The following is a 19,256-nucleotide window of genomic DNA, read 5'->3' on the forward strand; positions in this document are numbered from 1 at the left end:
AAAGTAAGGGTTTAGCCTCTTGTAAGATTCTCCACCAAATGTAGAGGCAGATAGGGCAGGTGCCTTTGGTTCCGGGCGTGATTAGCCGACTCAGGCTCACTGTTCCTGTAGAAACGAGACATTGCAGAGACATTGTCCAAACTTGTCCAGGTGGGGGACCTGTCATCCCAAACCAGAGCTTAGCAATGCGCCGCTCGGAGCGAGAGATTAAGACCCGGGAATTTAGATTCTTCTTCTTCGTCTTCTTCTTCTTCTTCTCTCTCTCTCTCTCTCTCTCTCTCTCGCTCTCTTTTTCTCCAGTGCATGCTTAATCCAAAAATATTTTTCTCCTTTTTCTCTCTCTACTCAGACATACTCGCTTTTTCATCTCTCCCTGCTCACTTCATCTCTCATTCTTTTCTCATTTCATTTATTTTTTATTCGTCTTTTGCCTTCACAAGCTGTTCACAATTTCCTCTTTTTTGTTGTTGATGTTACGAGCAAACATGGTTTGATTTGCCACTCTGTTACGCAGACAGTTTTTTCAAGGATAAAGGAGGCTAGGGTTTTCATACGGGCTTTCGGGATGGGCTACCGTGTTCATGTTCCTGACAGATAAATAAACAACCTTGGATTCTGCATTGTTGGAGTGACTGAGATAATATTGCTGAGCCAGGGAAAAATTTCCCCATCCAGACACATTCTGATCTCTCTCTTCCTACACTACAAAAACAGCCACCAGTTTCCTGCAGCGTATATACACATTTATTCAAAGCTGTGGGGATGCCTCCACTGAGTGCTCAGTGTTGGCAGATAGCCTGCCATATGTGAACATCATCAGGCCCTACAAGATGAGTCTGAGCCGGTTCAGACGTCTTGTCTGACGCCAGATATGAAATGAGACATTATGTAATTATTATCCTGATGTTGTGTTGTTTGGGGACTGGGGCAGAAGGATGCTGTAGAGGGTGCAGCAAAGGGTGAAAGTGTTTCTGAGGAAAATGTTACATTGATAGAAACTAGTGAAAATTGTTGACCAGACCAAATGATCTGCCATTATCATTTGCATTTTTCCATCGACCTCAACTGATGAGTTTGGTTTTGCCTCTAAAGCTTGATTCACGAAGAGGAGTAGGAAAGTTCAATATTTCTTCAAACTCCTTTCTGTTCTGGTCAGTCATTGATGGCCACTCCATACTGCGTAAACCTCACCTTCAGAGCACCATATGTATCTCAGATGTTTTAAAATACCAGAGGCTAGGGACTGACAATTTCACTAACGTAGGTACAGGATTGCTACAAAATGTGTCTTTGTTGCTGAATCTCAAAGAGTCTACATTAAGAGTCCCAATGGTTGGGAGGGGAGGGGAACTCATTTAAAACTGTGTACGCAGAGCGTCCTGGCCCAGGACTCAGGGCTGTTCCCATCGTACACCCCCACCCGCATACCCCTTTAATTCAAATGGCTCCCATTGTGGGTTTATCAAGTCCATGCAGCTGGTCACCCTCTCAGACAAATAGACACTGGTGCAAGGAATGGAAAACGAAAAAAGAACAGAGAGGTTTCCATCAGGATATTCGAAATACAGTTGCATGGTATCCCCCTTTCACCCCCCACCCCCATCACAACATAAGGGGATATATAAATGGGACCCATTCTGTCTCCCCTGCCTCCTGGTAATCAGAGCCAGTGAAGTTGCAGGCATAGGAAAAATGCAAAGCAACTGTTCTTGAGCCACACTCATCTTTATATACACAAATAGAATGAGAGAGAAAGAGAGAGAGAGCAAGAGCATGACTCGTATACTTGAAAAAGGAGTTGATAATTCACCCAACGCAAAGACGGAAATGAAAGAAAGAGTTGGGAAATTGTGGTGAATGCAATGCTATAGTCACCTACTGTGCTGCTTCATTCAAATATGAACAATCTCAGTGTAGAGGCTGTTCTATGTCAAATACTGTTGGATGACTTGTTCATCATTCAAACTGAAAAAGTGATCAAGGCCACAATGTCCTGACAAGACGTCCAACAAAAGCTTTCAGGAAAACATACTCATTGGTGGGCATTGGCAGTGGTGTAGTCTTTGTGATATGCATGACTACGCAGTATACCCACTTAAAATAAGCAAGGATACGTATTAACATTTGGGGTTGATCACAGTATACCCACTACAGCTAACTACTACATCAGAGTATACCCACTACAGCTAACTACTACATCACAGTATACCCACTACAGCTAACTAGACTACACCACTGGGCATTGGTACGGTAAATGAGAACAGTTTATATGTAGAACCCATGCGCTCTTCTAATTGGCCCATGCTCTATATGCTCATTTCCTTTCTATGGATTACATTATAGGCAGGGAAGGGAATAGTCCATACGCGTAGATTACGGGGGGGGACGGGGGGGATATGTCCCCACCACTATTTATAATTTGAATTTTGTCCCCACCACTTCTAAAAATGTGCAAACCAATGTTGACCGAAAAAATCCCCACATACTGAAATCATCGAGTGTAAACCATGCGATAGGCGCGCACAATGACATCCTCACAGCATGCACACCTGCCTGGATATGTGTGGATCGAGTGTTGCGCGGTTAAGGTTTAACATCCGCACCCACCCGACCCTCCAGTCATTTAATGCCTGCTAGAGTTGACTGTAGCTTGGAATGCAGTCGATTGCCATAGTAGGCTATCCTAAAATCCAGCGATAAAACGGTCTGCCCTATATGTATATCCTCTGATTGTAGCCTAATGTTTACAGGCTATCTAGGCAATATTTGTAACATTTATAACAGGGAGTGCTTTAAACTTTAATTAAAACTTTAAACTTTAATTACACCTTTGTGTTCGGTAAGGTCTGCTGTTTATTCTGATATATGGTTTGTCATGTGTTGAGGGAAAGTTTGCGAAGCCAAGATGAATGGGTAGGGAGACAGGCGCAGAAAATATGATTAAATTAAAGTTAGGCTACTTTTCTCGCGAACCGTTTACCACAGCAACTAACCACCAACATCGTTTAAAAGCTCTGATGTAGGCTACATTGATTTAAATGCATTATCGCTTCACTACCCAACACGCGAACAAGAAAGAAAAGAAAAAAGAAACCAATGAGCTTATGTCACGATTTCCGATAGGCCTAGGCCTAGAGAAAAGACAGCTATTGGTAACCTAACAAGTAGGATTTGCTTTGCCTACTCTGCTGTTTGGTTGTCCCAAACTTTGAGACGACCCATACTCGCATTAACTGAATCTTATCAACCCGAACTGCGATGTTCCAAACAGAGTGACAAGATGCAATGCCTAATAATCTCACTGCCTACGGCATAACTGATACAGTGCGCCTAGGCCTACTGTTAAACACCTGAAAAATATTAAGCTGCTGTTTTCTTTTCATGACGAGCACTAGGCCTACGTTTGAATGATTTATGACTGAATGGAACGTTGTGTTTTTAAGCGCCAGAACTGCTTATCACGTCGTGTGACAAAGTTTACACCAATCATCATCTTCTAATGTATCCTTATGTTGAGATGTCCATTCTCTTTGCCCTAGGCTATCATTTTGTCGCGTGAAGCATGTTTCAATTAAGACAGTACACAAGCTATTTTTTATTGTTTTATGGAATGACTTTGAATAAAATATGGAATGCCACTGACCAAGGCCACAGTAGCCTGTGAACCTCTGATTTTCAAAGGGAAATCAAGGCCAACATGAGGGAGCAACTCTTCTCTTCAATTTCCCTTCCAACTTACTTTTTATTGTCTGAAGACATCTATCGCAAGAATCTAACATTCTAAGCAACAGCAAAGCAAATGCAAGCTAACCAAAGTGCAGTCGGTTCTCCCATCTCGCCATGGTTTTGGAAATCACACACCTGCTGCATCTGCTGCATCACTCTACACGCCCCTGTTGCACGTCACATTAATAGCTGATGCTGCCTCCTGGCTCCCCAAAATGCCGCATTATGTGAACAGATCAGCAGGCCTGCAAATTTTCACCTCGTTTTCAGACACACGTTGCGGCAAAAAGACGTCTCATTGGTTTTTTTTGTCGGGTCGGGTCAGGTTCGGGTAGTTAATCAGTGCATATTGAGGGTCGAGTGGGTGCAGATTGACTCTCCTGACGGGTCAGGTGGGTGCGGATGTTAAAAAACCTTAACTGGCGCAACACTACTGTTGAGCATATTGTAATGCAGCGTTGAATGGATGAATAGCTTACATAAGGGTACCCCGCACTTTTCAAACCACACTCAAGCTTATGGTTATTGTCCCCAGCACTTCTAAAAACAAACTGACGCCCTTGGAATAGTCTACTTTGAAAAGCCTGGTACCCCCCCCACATGAACATATCTTAAGCTAAACATCTCAAAGCCAACAAGAAAAAAGGCTTCCTGCGCCATAACTTTTACATTTCAAGGTGTTTCCCAAAATGTTCCTAGCTAAGTATACTTTTGTGAGGACCAATCTGGACCAGCTAGGCTACATACCACAACTTTCAGATTTAAAACAAACATTTTAGAGCCTAAAATGTTGTTTTAGTGCTTAGTTAAAAGGGAAAATGTTAAGTCCTTAGTATTTAAAATTTGACCTGTTGATTTCTTGTTGATGTTTTTTTCTAATAAAGATCACCTGATCCATTTTATGCCCATCACACCCACCCACGCATGCCAAAACCTGCGTGAATAACAATAAGTGATGCCAAGAAAAGCTCATTCACTAAGACCCTCTTCTAAATTACAGTTCTAACAAATGTATTTCTTTTTTTACGCCTACAAATTGGACACTATTCTCTTGTGAATACCTTAGAATTGCTTTTAATCATTTTGTTTTCACTTAGATCAATTTCCAAGTTGTCAGCAGTGAAGAGGCTATGCTACACCATCAACAACCCATCTTCACATCAGGAGTGTTTTTAACAGGCTGTATCAATATCATCTTAACCTCCCACGCAGTATTTCACTTCCTTTTACTGGCTACTGAACAGTAGAATCTTTTACTGTGCATTCTTTAGAGTCTTTAGAGGCTTACTATGAGCAGGCTCAAGATTTCTACATCCTCCTGCTAATTCCAGTCCCTGCAGGAAGTCAAATGTTTCCAGGCAAACTGTAGTCTCTACAGCCCCAGTGGACCTCCGTATATTTTATGCCCACCGAAACAGATCGTGGGGTTGATACCGTGACAGCCAAGAAGAGACAAAGCTGTTATTGGTTCACCTCTCACTTAACTGGGCTGACCCTGGTGTTTACCAGCTCTATTATCCTTTTATCTGCAAGTGGAATAAACATGGCCTGCCACACTCACTTGCCCATCCCAGCATAAAAATAAGATGAAAGTGGGAGGTGAAAGGGTGTAGCGGATAGGAGGATGACAAATGGAGAAGGGGGTGGTTACACGGTTTCATTTATTACCATGGCAAGTCATTCTGGGCACATTTATCAATAATGGAGAAATAATGAAGAAAGATTAAAGCCTCTCAGGGCTTTTTGGGGTATTTTTTTGTCTAAATGACCTCAACATCTCCACAGTGGACAACAATGACTACAGAGAGAGCTCCATGTACTATTATGTACCAAGAATAGAGGTAAGAGCCATTCTGTGGGTACTGTAACCTGGCATGGGTCGACCAGCTAAATGGGGTGCATCATGGTTTATCTCTCCGATGCACCATGATGAACTACATGAAAATGGGACCCATTTCCTGAATGAGCCAATGTTGGCAAAAAGGCATAATTGAGTCCTACATGGCCTGAGTGATTGGCTTAATGTCCGTATTTAGCCTTACTTCCCGACAGTGAGCTCTTCTGACACTTATCTACAGTTTAACCCCTGCCCTAACATGTCCGCGGTCATCAGTGCGTGTTCAACCTACAGTATATGATCTCCATCTACAGCTGCTGTCACGCAAACACAAATAATAGACATCAACATAAACATCAACAACAAAGGTGCATATTAGGAGATGTAGCCTACAGGTCATGAGGCAAGATAATAATAGCTTCTACCAGCTTCAATTAAACAAATGTCAAGAACCCTGTTGATTACTGTATCTAAGTTAATTTTGCAAAAACTATTGTCATCTACAATGTGATGGGCCTGTTAAAAAATATGTTGATCCTCTTGCTAAAAAAAAAGCTAAAATTGCAACATTAAAAATTAAAAACGTAGTAAAAATGATATTTTACTCTCCAACTGCTTAATACCACCTAAGCACAAACTGTGTTTTTTTTTTTTTTTTTTTTAAATACCGGTATCTTCAATAAAAAGGTTTAACTTCTGTTCATTTCGGTCTCTGCAACGTAGTGCTAGGCATGGTACATATTCTGTTAAATCTCGAGAATAATCATAGAAATAGCCCACAATTCTTCTAGTGCCAACATTAGGCTAATTGCTCCTGATACCATTTTCTTTAATATTGAAGTCTGGTTCCCGTTCAGCTTATATTGTAGGCGACAGTATATCGTCCTTGAACATTTTCAACGAAAAGTCCTGCACCGAGTCTTGCTTCATTATGGAATTCCAAGTCCATCCGTGAAAATTACCGTCATGTCACACACTTTACCTTGATTAACAGCACTACAGACCTCCATCTGGATATATCACTACCATCTCTTGCTCCTTCACATATCTGATTAGCAACTCTGTCACACAAGGTTACCTCAGTAGACAGTGAAAAACCATCACAAACCATGCCGAGCTGGAAGTCAAAGAGTACCCATGGACAGCTGAATAAAGGGAGCAGTGTGTGTGTGTGTGTGTGTGTGGAAGGGAGTAAAGAGACCGAATTTTCTGGGGTTTATCGGCACGAGTTATTGGGCACCTAAGAGTGTGGGAAAGCCAACAGAGAAATATTATTCCTGGTAAATCTCAAAACTGTGAATAACACAAGCCAAGCAATTTACGCCAGAAGGTCATAGCAAAGTAAAGCGCAGGAAATTGGCAGGAAAAACGGGCTTTCTGGGAGAGTGAAATAGATGAGAGATGAAGGGTGATGAAAAGTTGACGGGCTACCCAGGCGGGTCTACAAAAAGTAATGAATATCCCTTGGTGTGCAGCGATTTTGAAAAACTGTCATTCTGAATGAAGTGAGATAAAAATTATATTTCACCCCGATAAAAAACCCACGAATACAGGAGCAGAAAGGACACATGTCTGCCAGATGCAGTCCTTAATCCCAGACAAGGCCTGACAATTTCCACCGACACTCAAAGCATACAAACAACGCTATCGCAGCATTTGCCAGCCTACGCACTGGTTAAATAACATAACTCACAGTAGCAGCCAATGCTCAATAACTCCCATATTATCAAAAGAAGATTGGACAGTTGCTTTAGTTCATCCACTGTATGAAAAATATTCTCCTCTTCAAAACTTTTCATTTTTCTTTCCAATATCTATGTAATTTCTTCGCAACATAAAAGCAGCAGCAGCAGAAGAATAAAACAGGAAAGGACAGAACATATTCAAATGACGACAGAATCTGCTCCTGTTAGGAAACAAAAAAAAAACAAGATTGTGTCCTTCAGAACAGAGTGGCACAGTGCTTCTCATACTAAAGTCTGATGGTTTTCTTCCTAAATAAATCGTCCACATCCATTGAATCCCTTTCATTTGATGACACAGGCCCTCCATTCAAGATTGAGAAAAGAGTCTAAATTACTTTGAGTTGGAGACTTTCTGTAAACAGAAAGGAATTACGGACCAGTAGCCAACACTGTGGATCAACTATATACTTGGAATAAAAGCGGCATTCTTGGTTTACCTGGCGAGGGAACAAAGACCACAATGGACTTCAAACAAGAAGTGATGCACAATTTGCGGATTGATTTTTTACTTCAGGGAGTCTCGACTTTTTTCACAACAGACAATATCCCGAGAAGACACACATAAAGCCCTGAATGCTGTGAATAGGCATTGTGAATACTCTTGTGCCCTTTGTCAAGGTAATATAGGTGCTGTAGAGAAGACCTCAATGAGTGACCTCAATCTCATGCGTCTCCTATTGTTGCATGTGAAAGCAAAAAGCTTCTTTTCAGCTCTGTTGTTGCACATTGCTAGGCTTGTTTCTTCATGTAGATGGCTACTTTTGAAAGTTTTCTGTCAATATTCATGTAGTTTTTGAAATTTTTCTTGACCAACACACTTCAATCATAAAGATATGATGGTCACACTTCCATCATAAAGATATGATGGTCAACATAATTTTGTATGAAAATATATCTATAGGCAAAGTCTGTACAGGCATTATACCGATATAGTTAATGGTGTGTTGCATTTCTTCCCTAAAACCGTTTTTGCTCTTTTACACCCCACCCCCACTCTCCCTCTGGATCTGCAGAGCTCCATCTCCCAATCCCTGCGATAGCATTTCTAGGCATCATGTAGACTAAATAGATGCAAAAGGTATTGACTTACATTACCAACTCGGAACAGCATTCAAATTCAAGTTCACAGTTATCACTAAATAATAAATCTAAATATAGTCAAGTCAAGTCAGATTTATTTGTATAGCGCATTTAACATGCACAGAGTGCAACCCAAAGCGCTCCACATATAAGACATTGTCATTGACACAGACTAACAAATACAATAGATGCCGGACGGAGCGACGTAGTCGCCAGCGTACCCGTGACACCAAGACATACATTTAAGAAATAACAAACACAAAAGATGCCGGACGGAGCGGCGTAGTCGCCAGCGTACCCGTGACACCAAGACATACAAGACATACAACAAACAAATTAATAAATAAAATAAATAAAAATGATTTTTAGTCCAATTTCCAACCGGCTGAAAATGTCCAAGGGCAAAGATGACCCACGTGAAAACTGCGCACAGCTGTGTCTTCACGATGCAACACCAACAAAGTTCTTTATAACTGACCAACCCGGAGAATTCACTGGCAGTCTGGAGGGCACTGGAAGGACTAGACAGTCCGAATTTGTGATGGGCGACCCTGCTGATTATCAGCTCGGTGGTCCTAGACAGTGACCGTTTGTTGTTTGTTGTTTGTTGTTCATGGTTGACGCGGTCATCAGAGTTTCTTAGCACTCAATCCAGACTCCAGGCACCGGTAGATGCTAGTATGGCAGCTCGCATGTCAGCCGCAGCTCGGTGGTCGTGGCAGCTGCAGATCTCTTGCAGATTGAAGTTAGCACTAGGCACCCTTGCTGAGCAATCTCTCCGTCCAGACATTGGATGAGGGACCTCAGAGACATAAGGCAGGCTAGCCAAGGCGCTCATCAGCCCAATGGAAGCTGGTTAACGTTAACTTGACGTTGATGGTGTCAGCCGAGTTTGTTAATCAGAAAAAAGGACTAAGAATAACACAAAAACGATCGAAAATAACATAAATAAAGAGTGATTACATTTAACTAGAAAAATAAATACAAAAAATTAACAGAACATTACATAAAATTACGAACATTACATAAATATAAACAAAAAAATTATGCCAGACGGAGCGGCGTGTCTCGCCAGCGTCCCCGTAACCTAAAATATAGCTGCAAGCAGCAATGTGGGGGCCAAGCGGAAGGTTCAGCAGGCCAGATTTGCCATGTAACTCAATGCCGTTGCATCAGACATATAGCATTAAGCAGTCACAGCAAGTTCCATGCCAAACAACCCAAGATTGTCTGAGTTACAAGGTCAAGTTTCACATCAAAACATAACTGATTTTGTGTGGCTGAACCAGGGCTGAGTGTCACTGCCCCCTCACCCAGCCAGCCCACCGCCGCAATCGCCCCTGCCCGTCCCACCCCGCCCCATCCTTGCAGGCACACTTTAGAATGAACTGGATGGAACCTGCTGTCATCAGTTTCACATCAAAAATAAAAGATCTACTGAGATATGATCACACTTGCTGTGATTTAAACATAGAGGTCAAAAATTGATGTCATAGGGTGTGTTGAACTCGGCTTGGCCCAAGGATTCCAATGATACCTCATTTTGACAATCGGGTCAACCAGGCAAAAGTTACGTCCGTGAACACACGTCCAACTTTGGCCTGTTGGTGGCGCTAGAGCGCTTGAGGTGCCGGCATGAAACTTGGTGAAATTAGTTATTGGACTGTCCCCAAACAGTGTGCAAAATTGTATAACTTTTTACCAGACGGTTCTATGGGCTGCCATTGACTTCCATTGCAGAATAATGCAACTACTGTCAAAATGCATGCAATCAGCAACTACTGGCCAAAATGCATCTGTGTCAATTACAGAGCCCCCTAGAGGTCAAAGGTCACCGAATTTCTTGAGCGTCCTCCCGATGGGGTCTGAGGTACATGTTCTAAGTTTGGTTTTGATACATGAAAGCGTTACTAAGATATGAGCTCACTTCCTGTTTTGCGGCTTCTCCGCAAATTTCGTTTGGCTGTTACAGGCCAATGCTTCTGTCAATTGTTCCAGAATTCAAAGCACTCATCAGGCATGGTCTGAAGATGGTCTCTACCAATTTTGGTGAGGATCAGCTGAAATTTGTGACCTACGAAAAACTAATGCGATGTTTTTGATTTAATCCAACATGGTGGCGAATCAATTTTGATGACTTCACAAGTTGACCTGGAGTGGAAGCAGGAACTCCAACAGTATTACCAGAAACCACTAGTGCGTTGTAATTCTAAGCACAACAGCAGCTACAGGACAAAAGGCATGTTTCTTAATTGCAGTGCCCTCTAGAGGCCAAAGGTCACACAATTTCTTGAGCATCCCCCTGATTGGGTCCTGAGTCCATACAACAAGTTTGGCTTTGATACATGCAAGGGTTGCTGAGATATGATCTCACTTCCTGTTTGGTGGCTTCGCCGCAAATTTTGATTGGATATTATGGGTGAACGGTTATAGTTCCGAAAACAAAACACCACAACTTTTGTGAGGCTTGGTCTGAAAATCATGTGTGTCAAGTTTGGTGACGATCGGACAAAATTTGTGACCTGTGAAGTTTTAGTTTCACTTTCACTAAAATCCAATATGGCGGAAAATCCATCATGGCGGAAAATGACGCCATAGGGTGCGTTGAACCTGGCTTGGTCCAAGGATTCCAAAGATACCTCGTTTTTTTAAATCGGGCCAACTGGTCAGAAGTTACGTGCGTGAACGCACGTCCAACTTTGGCCTGTTGGTGGCGCTGGAGCGCTCGAGGTGCCGACTTGACACTTGGTGAAATTAATCATGGGACTGTGCCTAATTACTGTGCCAAATGTCATGTCTTTTTACCAGACGGTTCTATGGGCTGCCATTGACTTCAATGACAGAAGCGTAATAATAATAGGGAAGAAAACATAGAAACACAATGGGTGCCTTCGCAGCTTCGCTGCTTGGCCCCCAATTAGCAAACATAAAACACACAAATAACAAATACATCATTTTCTCCCACCAAACCATTTTTTTGTAGATAAAAATCCCATATTAGTAACATACATTATCCAAAATGGTTTCACCCTGCGAAACCCCTCTATTTACCCATAGTTGTACAGTCCCTCGGTTTCCCCACGATACACTAAGAAATTCACAATTTGAACGGTGGTAAAAAGTATACTAAGTTGTACGTTTTAACTAATAAATTAAGTTTTTAACAGCCAGTGTGAACATTTGCATTTCTTGATCAGGAAAAGTATACAGATACGAGATGAAAATGACAATGTGTTTAGTTTGAGTATTTTGTGTTGACCGTCACGCATTAAACATGTTGCCTAAAAATATAACAAAAACGCATTAGATCATATTTAATCAATGCGAAATGGTGGTTAATAAAATAATGAAAAGTAAACCAGAAATATAAAGCCAGGCAGACTGTAAAGACAATGACGTAATGACAAAACACCAGAAGAAATGTCTGTTAGTGGCAAACGGCTGGTTGCGCCTCATGGCTCAGTCTTTGAAGTTGAAGTAAATTCGGATCGGCCCATGGATCTGCTAATTTCTCCGATCCCCAATCCAGCTATTTTGTGAATATCCGATCCTAATATTGGATCGGTGCTCCCATAGTAGACACTGAATATGTACCCCATATAGTTTTTTAATCTGCTTAATGTTAACCCAGACAAACAATGCATGACAGTGCATAACAAACAATGCTGGTGGCAGACCCAAACCCGTCGCATGTTGTACCTAGGATCAGTAAAGGCTCTCCTTCACTGTACCGTATGGGCTGCTGGTAGCCTAAATGCCCAATCAAAGACATCTGTGAATATCTCGAGAACCGTAGGGTTTAGGAGGACCATTTTTTTTTTGTATGTTGATCTCAAAGGGCCAGGTCAACCCATTCCATAACCACTCATTTCATGTATAGCGCCACCTAGTTAAACACAAAAAAGTAAAAATGAGGTGTTGTAATCGCAGGTATCTGTGACCTAACAGTCAAAACTGCACAACATTGGAAGTGTAGGATCATTATGACACCCTCTGAATGCACGCCAAGTTTCGTGGAATTCCGTTCATGGGGGGCCACACAATAAATTAATTTATGTTACTATACACCAACTGGCCTGTAGGTGGCCGGAGACAGTTTTCTGTGAATATCTCGAGAACCGTAGGGCCTAGGACAGGGATGTCAAAGTCAAATACATTAGAGGGCCAAAAAAACTAATTTGCTACAAGCCGAGGGCCGGACTGGTTCAATGTTTATTAAAACATATTAAAATGACTGCACGTAACCCATTGAACCAAGACGTGTACTGTATTTTATTTAATGATTAAATGAATAATGACTGTGACTTAAGTGCGGGCAAAGTTTGCACAAATGTACGATTTTTTCCATCCTCACCGACCTCGTCATAAAACTTGTTTAAATGATCATATGATGCCTCCTTGCTGCTTTGTCGTCTACGTGAGCCTTTCTCAAACTTCTTTGACCTGAGGCCCAGTCAAGGCATACTTTGGGGTCATAGGGCCCACCTACATGAACCCACACCCTCCTCCCACCCCCCATTAAATTATCATAATGATATCACAATTATTATTATTTTTATACTATATTGCTATACATGCACTTCAAAACAGTCAATGTATAAAGTGCTAAGATTGTTCACAAAAGTTTGTGAAAACATGCACATCAGAGTACTGTTTTACTAATGTAAAATATAATTAGGCCTACAATAGTTTCATTGTTTTTGCATTGTTGCATGATGCTTGCATGAGAAATACTTCTCAAAACAACTGCAGTTATATGCCGTTGTTTTGGGATGTTTCCCTCATGCAAGCATCATACACTGATTGAATATTTATATGTTATTTTATTACATTTAATTTGAATGCCTGAATGTAAGGATTCAGGAGACACAATACCAGCATGTGTGAATGGTAAATGGCGGGTCAATACATAAATCACTGATCTTGAGATCTTTAACTATCTTTAACTAAGACTAATTAATAGTTTTTGGCTGACTTTAATACTTAATGCCAAACAGTGTTTTATATAGTCTGTGCTCTGTTTTTTATGGAAGTTGCATAAATCCATGTCGCTCTATTAAATGTCGTTTCATAATTAGCCTTCCAATAGGTTGAAGCTTAGCTTTGCTACTAACGTGCACACGCATGCATTGAATAAACGCTCATACCACGACTTAATTCTATGCCTCTATGTTTGATGACACCGAATTAACAAGTATTTCCTACTAAATGCAGAAATGTTTGTTTTCTTTTTCTGTCCGAGGCTCCTTGACCAATTGTGCAGCAAATTATCAGACGATGGCCCGGGAATAATTTCACTCTGCAGACCATTGTCCACATTGTGGACCGCGGCCCATAGTTTGACAAATGGTGACCTGCATGCTGCCATATTAAGGCCTTTTTACGGTGTGTTTTAGCCGGGTTTTCGCGTGGAAGGCTCTGTAGAAATCAGGTACACGAAACTTGGTGGGCATGTAACCCCACATGGATAGCATGGAACCATCGCTTTTCGTTTCGATCTGTAGCCCCCCCGCTGGACTGGACCCCCCGAAAGGAGGGTAGGGCAGACACAGTTTTCTGTGAATATCTTGAGAACTGTAGGGCCTAGTATGACCAATTTTTTGCGTATGTTTGCCTCCAGGGGTCATGTAAACCCATTCCATATGCACACATGTGCATAAACAGATACACACGCACACACATACATTCACACTAATCCTACGTATGACACATACTCACACAGTAGACATATATACGCATGCATGCACATGCACACACACAGGCACATAAACAGGCAAACACACAAGCACATGCACATGCACGCACACACACCCACCCACCCACACACATAAACATGTACATGCACACAATTCAAGAATTTCTCAGAATTATGAACAGGCAAGATGGGGGTGGGGTTGTATAAAATGTATATTACATGTGAAATCTATGAACTAATCATGTTTTGGTACTTGTTGTCTAGCAGATACCAGTGAGAATTGAGTGTGCAAAATACAATTCAGTGAGACAGTTAGAATCATATATGCCTTTCAGCGTGACTTATTTTTGTGGAAAACATGTGCTGGACTGGGCGGCGGTCATATTTTGTACCGCTCTGCGGTACATCTAGTTCTCTCTCACTCTTCTATGCACACTACACCTATTAGGCTCAGGTCTCTGAGCTACTCCACACTGGGGGGAGGGGCATGTACACAGACACTAGGCCCACCTGAGTGACACTTGCTGGGGCTCTGCACTTCCTGGCTCTCCCCTCCGACGCTCAGATAAGACCAGGGTCTTATCACCTCTATGAGAAGGGGGGAAGATTTGGCCTCTGTCCAAGGAAGCCAACGGAGCAAGAAAACCACTGTCTAGACACTTAAGGTGAAGTAAAGGGGGAAAAATGCTCCGTTTGACAGGAAATACTAAGAGGGCTTTCACCAGAGCCAAGGAGAGTTGAGGAGATGTAGCGCAGACAATGTCATTGTGCAGGGCTGGCTCACCAAATCCCTCTTTCTCCTGCCATTTCTGAACCTTTTACCATGGATCTTAGAGCAGCGCAACAGAACAGCACACCTCACAGTACGCTATCAGGGAGAAAGAGCACAATCATTGGACAACATTGCAACACCCAACCACAGCCTCTCGCTGGAACATGAAGGACATGACATTGGGACAAAAATTGAGTATTGATTTCCCCCCTCCCTCAGCTTTTTTTTTTGTTACTTGAAGGTCTTGAGTTAACTGGCTGTCATTGCAGTGGCACTTCAGAAGCCATCAGATGTGTTAATAAATAGCAGAAATACTGCACGATGTGAAAACAATCGTATCACAAAAATTGAATCATAACAAATATAAAAAACATGTCTTTGTGTGGTTGTTTCCTCATTCCCCACACATACTTCACTGCATTTCATAAGTCTGTGCAATGTTGTTTAAAGTTTTTTCTTCAGACTGTGACTCTTCAGCGTGTAAGACAGCACAATCACAAAAGGAAGCACTGTGTTTACATTCCCATACGATGCTTTGGAGCATGCTTTGCATGTTAAAGCTCACTGTAACCCAAACATGAAGTGGAAAACAAGAGGGCCAAAAAAATTTAAAACTCAAACAAAAACAAAGACACATAAAAGTCACAGAGATTTATAGACACGTGCCTGCTATGGAAGTGGCCACTCCTCTAAACCCAATCATTTCCTATGATTCATCTTATGGAAAAAAAGATTATTTGTATGACATCCAAAAGTATAGCCTGCACTCAACACTGTGACTGACAACTTAGATATCACACTAACCATATCAGTTACCATTCCATAAACATTGACTTTACCAATTTTACCAAGCCGTAGTTCTATACCCACTCAAAAGGTATTTGGGCAGCTATAACAAACAAAATCAATGTTGTAACTGTTAGCTTTATAGGAAAGTGGAAGACAAAGAGATGTCAAAACATAAAATGATGAGCAAAAGTATGTGGTACAAATGAGTGGTGCTTACATACTATATATGGATGTTCCCGCCATGGGCACATCAAGCATGCCATCTGAAAACACCTGCTTTTAAAATGTGGAAAGATGTGCACTGCCCAGAGCCTTTTCACACAGAATACATAATTAAAGTGCCGTTTTAGCCATGTGTGGTCTATTTGTAGAGACCACACTATATTTTTTAGCAATTATGAAATAAAATGTTAGTATATCCACCCCTGAGTATCATGAACCACCATAGACTGATCTTACCCATGGCATGCCCAATTTGCCTCATGAACTACTGAAAAAAGCTGTAGTCAGCAGAGATGCTGGCCAAGTCTGGCATATCAGTCACCCCATGTGAGGTCTCTTACCACATTAGTCATTAATCCTTTTCTTAGAGACTCGAGCTGATTGCGTTCAGATCTCAGATCTCTCTGTTGTGGCCCCGTCTCTTCATCTTGTCTCTTAGGACAAAGAACATATTTCCATCAAGTAAACAAACAAAAATGTTCACATGGCTTTGCACTAACATACATTCAATGATGGATTGCTAATACAAAAAAAGCACATAGCAAATTCTATGTTTGACCGCCATAGCACATATACACACATAAAAATAAACTACACACAAGCTAATAAATAAATACACCTATTTGGGTACCATGACTAATAGAGTAAATGAAGTATCACATGCCAAGCTGTACTGTCAACCAAGGTTAGTTGGAGATGCGTGGTATTCATTTCCTGTGTATGTCTGTTCCTTGTTTTTGTGTTCGACTAAAACTTAATATTCCACAGAGCCCATCACAAGGCCTAAATGCTCTGGGCATCACTGTAAAGGAATCTCGGGTTGGATTGGCAGAGTTAGGGCACACATCAAAAGTCTGCTCCCCTCTCAAAAGGTAAGATATAAATAATTAAATAGGACTAGCACTGGAGGCTTCAGGTTGAGACATGCCAAAACGTGTTGGTCTACCTCTCTCACACCTCTGTAGATATCAAAGGGAACCAGGCCGATTACAGCTAAAGAGATAGAGGCCAATGGCCAATTACCATACACCTGACACGTGACTTGTTTCTTCAGACTAGAGGCCAACAATGGGAAAACTGAGGGAGGAAAATTACAGGTTAACAGGCAGTGCCTTCAATTGAAATGTCACTGTCAAGTTTTGCTTTTAGAAAGGTTACACCCACAGGACCTCTCTAAAAGGTAGTCAGAATATCAATTAAAGAAATGAGTTGAAACATGGATATAAGAGAGACGGACAGGAAATTGTGTGTGTATACACACATACACACACACACACACGTCCTATCAAACTGAGGTGAAGTCACAGATTGAGTAGGTGAACCACAGAAACCAGAGTAATTATTGTTAGGGGCCTTTTAATTTCAGTGGCATTTGAAATAATTAATTTTTCAATGTGGTCAACCCAAAGTATTCTGTATTCTGTACCCAACACCCTACAAACCATCCTCAGGAAGGGAGAAACTAACATGGCATTTCAAGAGAGAAAGAGCCGTACTGGTATATGACAGCAGTACATTATTGTGTACAGTACTGCTCATAAGTGATATAATCAAACAACACTCTGATACCCATGCAGAAAAATGATAATGACCATGACAATAACGGCCCCCCACTAGGTCTCATTCCAACAAATCTGGCCCATTACCTAATATGAGTTTGACACCCCTGGTCTAGAGTCAACAAGGCTATAACAATACACTATATTGCCAAGTGCATAGGTTAGAAAATAATATAACTACTTTTTGTTAATGTCAACTATGTTATTGTAGGTGATGATAAAGCAAGTCCTATGTTACTGATTTTAGTCAAATGAATTAATACCTTGCCCTGCATACTATCATAAAAGGCAAAAACATGATAGGTCTACAAAAGAAAGTTTCACAGAACACAGCATAAAAAAATATTAGGAAAATATGAATTTACACCGTCACACTCTGTCCGTTAAAAGGAGAATCACTACTATAATTCAGACATACATAGATAGACAAGCAATGTGTCTATGGCCATTTTGTGTTTTGCAAAAAACAATAACACAACAATGTCAACTAAATAACCATGTAGGTTATTCATATAACTTAATGCTAACTAAAAATGCTTGACTGAAAGATGTATATGTTTCCATATGCCATTTATTGCTAATTTTCAACTTTAACATGATAGTTCTATGTGCTAGAGGAAAAAAAATCCTTGAACACCCAACTCTGTAGGGACTCCAGATACTGCCATCTATAGTGCTATAAAGAGAGATGAAGAATTTGAGAAGTTCAAGTTCAAGTAGTTTATAGTCATGTACTCATAAAATTAATTATAAGTAATGACATTATTGTGCTCAAGAGCCAGCTCAACTTTAAAGAATAAATGTAAACTAGTAATTGAAAAGGTATATTTGTGTGTGTGTGTGTGGGAGGCTATGGTGCGTGCGTGTGTGTGTGTGTGTGTGTGTGTGTGGGGGTAATGGAGTGTGTGGGAAGGCAAATCAGTGATGCTGATGGTGTTCAAAATCAATGGGAATGTGCCTGAACAACAATGACAAACATTGCCCTAAAAAAATTCTCAAAAATCTGCTAGTCATTAGCTTGATGCTAAATTGGTTATGAAGACTGGAGACTATGATGCCAACATGATCTGGGAAGTATCTATTTAAATGGAAACATTTACATTTTTTTTTTATTAGGTATATATTCATCATGAAATGAAAATTCAGAAATAATAAACACAGGAATCATTTCATAAGGGAAAAAATTAAATCAACAACAGCAAAACTGCCTTTTAATGGAGGGTAAAGCTGTCTGACAAACAAATCATGTAAACAAATATGTGAGACAGAAATAGGATAAACCTGTCAAGTAGGCCTACAATGGTAAACCTCAAATGCTAGTGTTTGGGCGCCCTCCTGTGGTCATGTAAGATCTTGCTCATCAGTACATTCGTGTTTATTGTGTACAAAATCTGTACAAGATCAGTATCTGTTCAAAAGGTTAATTTCTTGCTCCATTTTTAACTTGTGATGTAGGCCAATTCTACTATAGTTTACTTGCAATATCAAAATATCCAGAGAAGAGACCTTTGAACAGTGAAACAGCCCCTTCAGATGAGCAATACTGAGAAAGAAGAGAAATCAAACTCTTAACAGTGGTCAGGAGCAAAAGTGGCATAAGCAAAAGAAACCTGTTAGCCATAAATTGATTAAAAAATTCATGACCCTCACACACACACACACACACACACACACAAGTTAATGTTGCTGATGTCTGAGCTCTCCAGTCATCTCTATGGTGTGGCAAATCAGAACCAAATTTCCCCCTGGGTTGCGGCACACACACAGGCAAAGGAGATACCTGGGGCCACCTGGGACTCACTCCAAAGAGTAGGCCAAGACAATTTCCCCT

This window comes from Alosa alosa, chromosome 9 (genome assembly GCF_017589495.1).
Source record: "Alosa alosa isolate M-15738 ecotype Scorff River chromosome 9, AALO_Geno_1.1, whole genome shotgun sequence".
Taxonomy (NCBI): Eukaryota; Metazoa; Chordata; class Actinopteri; order Clupeiformes; family Clupeidae; genus Alosa; species Alosa alosa.